The sequence below is a fragment of the Loxodonta africana genome, chromosome 5, assembly GCF_030014295.1.
Source record: "Loxodonta africana isolate mLoxAfr1 chromosome 5, mLoxAfr1.hap2, whole genome shotgun sequence".
NCBI lineage: Eukaryota > Metazoa > Chordata > Mammalia > Proboscidea > Elephantidae > Loxodonta > Loxodonta africana.
Window position 1 is genome coordinate 51,297,939 of NC_087346.1, and position 4,617 is coordinate 51,302,555.

The 4,617-nt window shown below is 40.3% G+C and overlaps 1 pseudogene; it reads right to left on the reverse strand.

Annotated features, from left to right (window-relative positions):
- Positions 1–245: 245 nt before the first annotated feature.
- LOC135231486 (tigger transposable element-derived protein 1-like) lies at positions 246–2,134 on the reverse strand (annotated as a pseudogene).
- Between the last annotated feature and the right edge of the window lie 2,483 nt (positions 2,135–4,617).

Consider the following 4,617-nt stretch of genomic DNA (forward strand, 5'->3'; position numbering starts at 1 on the left):
ATCATGTTCCTTCCAAGTCCTTGGTCATCCAGCCAAACCATTGGCCACAGCCCAAGGAAACTTCCTTTCAACTGATTGGCTACTCACAGCATATCCCATCATGGAGGTGATCACTTCATATCAAATCTCTTCATGGAAGTGATCACAACATTGTATGACCGTCAAACCACTGAGAATCATGGCCCATCGAAGTTGATACACAACCTTAACCATCACAATACCGTCATTAAAAAAATACTTTATTCCTAAAAAATGCTATCAACTGAGCCTTCAGCAAGTCATAATCTTTTTGCTGATGGAGGGTCCTTCCTTGATGTTGGTGGGTGCTGACTTATCAGGGTGGTGGTTGCTGAAGGTTGGGGTGGCTGTGGCAATTTCTCAAAATAAGACAACGATGAGGTTTGTCACATCAATTGACTCTTCCTTTCATGAAAGATTTCTCTGTTGCATGCGATACATTTTACCCACAGTAGAACTTCTTTCAAAATTAGAGTCAATCCTCTCAAATCCTGCCTCTGCTTTATCACCTGAGTTTATGTAATACTCTAAATCCTTTGTTATCATTTCAACAATGTTCACAGCATTTTCACCAGGAGTAGACCCCATCTTAAGAAACCACTTTCTTTGCTCATCCATAAGAAGCAACTCCTCATCTGTTAAAGTTTTATCATGAGATTGCAGCAATTCAGTCATATCTTCAGGCTCTGCTTCTAATTTGAGTTCTCTTGCTATTTACACCACATCTGCAGTTACTTCCTCCACTGAAGTCTTGAACCCCTCAAAGTCATCCATGAGGGTTGGAATCAACTTCTTCCAAACTCCTATTAATATTGATACTTCAACCTCCTCTCATGAATCACAAATGTTCTTAATGGGGTCTAGAATGATGAATCTTTTCCAGGAGGTTTTCAATTTACTTTGCCCAAATTCATCAGAGCAATCACTATCTATGGCAGCTATAGCCTTACAAAATGTATTTCTTAAATAATATGACTTGAAAGTAGAAATTACTCCACAATCCGTGGGCTGCAGAATGGATGTTGTGTTAGCAGGCATGAAAACAATATTAATCTCCTTATACTTCTCTGAGCTCTTGAGTGACCAGGTGCATTGTCAATGAGCAGTAATATTTTGAAAGGAGTCTTTTTTTTTTTTTTTCTGAGCAGTAGGCCTTAACTGTACTGAATACTAAAATATTCAGTACACCATGTTGTAAACAGATGTGCTATCATGCAAGCTTTGTTGTTTCATTTATAGAGTATAGGCAGAGTAGATTTAGCATAATTCTTAAGGGCCCTAGGATTTTGGGTATGGTGAGCACTGGCTTCAACTTAAAGTCACCAGATCTATTAGCCCCTAACAAGAGAGTCAGCTTGTCCTTTGAAACTTTGAAGCCAAGCATTGACTTCTATTTAGCTATAAAAGTCCTGGATGACATCTACTTCCAATATAAGGTGGTTTCATCTACATCAAAATTTGTTGTTTAGTGTAGCCACCTTCCTCAATTATCTTAGCTAGATCTTCTGGATAACTTGGTGCAACTTCTACATCAGCACTTGCTGTTTCATCTTGTACTTTTATGTCGTAGAAATGGCTTCTTCCCTTAAACCTCATGAAACAACCTCTGCTAGCTTCAAAACTTTCTTCTGCAGCTTCCTTACATTTCTCAGCCTTCATAGAATTGAAGAGAGTTCGTTCCTTGCTCTGGGTTAGGCTTTGGCTTAAGGGAATATTGTGGCTGATTTGATCTTCTATCCAGACCACTGAAACTTTCTGCATATCAGCAATAAGCCTGTTTCGCTTTATCATTCCTGTGTTCACTGAGTAGCACTTTCAGTTTCCTTCAAGGACTTTTCCTTTGCATTCACAACTTGTCTAGCTGTTTGGCACAGGAGACCTAGCTTTTGGCCTATCTCAGCTTTTGACATGTCTTCCTAAGTTTAATCACTTCTAGCTTTTGACTTAAAGTGAGAGCCATGTGACTCTTCCTTTCACTTAAATACTCAGACGCCTTTGTAGGGTTGTTAATTGGCCTAATGTCAATAATGTTGTGTCTTACGGAACAGGTAAGCCATAGGAGAAGGAAAGAGACAGGGGAACAGCCAGTTGGTGAAGCAGTCAGAACATACACATTTATCAATTAAGTTTGCCTTCTTATATGGGCACAGCGTGTGGCACTCCAAAACAATTACAATAGTAACATCAAAGATCATTGACGATAGATCACCATAACAGATATAATAATACTGAAAAGTTTGAAATATTGTGAGAATTACCAAAATGTGACACAGAGACACGAAGTAAGCACATACTGTTGGAAAAATGAAGCCAATAGGCTTGCTCATCACAGGGTTGCCACAAACCTTCAATTTGTAAAAAATGTAGTATCTGTGAAGCATCTTGAAGATGGGGAAAGGAATAATGTGCAAAGGAATGTAATTCTAGAAGCTGGAGAAACCAAGAAAATAAATTTTCCACTAGAACCTTCAAAGGGAGCATGGTGCAGCTGACATCTTGATTTCAGCTCAGTGAAATCATTTTGGACTTCTGAAGTCTAGAACTGTGAGATAATACACTTCTGATATATATATATTTTTTAAGAGTTTATTTTACTTTTGCTCTTGTTGAGGATATACACAGCAGAACTTACACCAATTCAACAGTTTCTGCACATACCATTCAGTGACATCGCTGACATTCTTTAAGTGGTGCACACATTCACACCCTTCTTTTCTGAGTTGTTGTTCTCCCCCCACTAACATAAACTTATTGCCCCTTAAGCTTTCTAGTTGTTGTGGTCAACGTGACCCCACATAAAAAAAAAAAAAAAAAAAAAAACACTGTTGCTGTTGCGTTGATTCCAACTCATAGCCACCCTATAGGACAGAGTAGAACCGCCCCATAGGGTTTCCAAGGAACAGCTGGTGGATTCGAACTGCCGAACTTTTGGCTAGCAGCTGAGTACTTAACCACCATACCACCAGGGCTCCATATAGATATTTTTTTTTTAATAATTTTTATTGTGCTTTAAGTGAAAGTTTACAAATCAACTCAGTCTGTCACATATAAGCTTATATACACCTTACCCCATACTCCCACTTACTCTCCCCCTAATGAGTCAGCCCGCTCCCTCCTTCCAGTCTCTCCTTTTGTGACGATTTTGCCAGTTTCTAACTCTCTCTACCCTCCTATCTCCCCTCCAGACAGGAGATGGCAACACAGTCTCAAGTGTCCACCTGATACAAATAGCTCACTCTTCATCAGCATCTCTCTCCAACCCATTGTCCAGTCCCTTCCACGTCTGATGAGTTGTCTTCAGGAATGGTTCCTGTCCTGGGCCAACAGAAGGTTTGGGGACCATGACCGCTGGGATTCTTCTAGTCTCAGTCAGACCATTAAGTATGGTCTTTTTATGAGAATGTGGGGTCTGCATCCCACTGTTCTCCTGCTCCCTCAGGGGTTCTCTGTTATGCTCCCTGTCAGGGCAGTCATCTGTTGTGGCTGGGCACCATCTAGTTCTTCTGGTCTCAGGATGATGTAAGTCTCTGGTTCATGTGGCCCTTTCTGTCTCTTGGGTTCATAGTTATCGTGTGACCTTAGTGTTCCTCATTCTCCTTTGATCCAGGTGGGTTGAGACCAATTGATGCATCTTAGATGGCCGCTTGTTAGCATTTAAGACCCCAGACGCCACATTTCAAAGTGGGATGCAGAATGTTTTCATAATAGAATTATTTTGCCAATTGACTTAGAAGTCCCCTTAAACCATGGTCCCCAAACCCCCGCCCTTGCTCCGCTGACCTTTGAAGCATTCAGTTTATCCCGGAAACTTCCTTGCTTTTCGTCCAGTCCAGTTGAGCTGACCTTCCCTGTATTGAGTATTGTCCTTCCCTTCACCTAAAGGAGTTCTTATCTACTAACTAATCAGTAAATAACCCTCTCCCATCCTCCCTCCCTCCCTTCCTCGTGACCACAAAAGAATGTATTCTTCTCAGTCTATACTATTTCTCAAGATCTTATAATAGTGGTCTTATACAATATTTGTCCTTTTGCCTCTGACTAATTTCACTCAGCATAATGCCTTCCAGGTTCCTCCATGTTATGAAATGTTTCACAGATTCGTCACTGTTCTTTATCGATGTGTAATATTCCATTGTGTGAATATACCATAATTTATTTAACCATTCATCCATTGATGGACACCTTAGTTGCTTCCAGCTTTTTGCTATTGTAAACAGAGCTGCAATAAGCATGGGTGTGCATATATCTGTTCGTGTAAAGGCTCTTATTTCTCTCAGGTATATTCCGAGGAGTGGGATTTCTGGGTTGTATGGTAGTTCTCTTTCTAACTTTTTAAAAAAAACACCAGATCGATTTCCAAAGTGGTTGTACCATTTTACATTCCCACCAGCAGCGTATAAGAGTTCCAATCTCTCTGCAGCCTCTCCAACATTTACTATTTCGTGTTTTTTGGATTAATGCCAGCCTTGTTGAGGTGAGATGGAATCTCATCGTAGTTTTAATTTGCACTTCTCTAATGGTCGAGAACATTTTCTCATGTATATGTTAGCTGCCTGAATATCTTCTTTAGTGAAGTGTGTGTTCATATCCTTTGCCCAC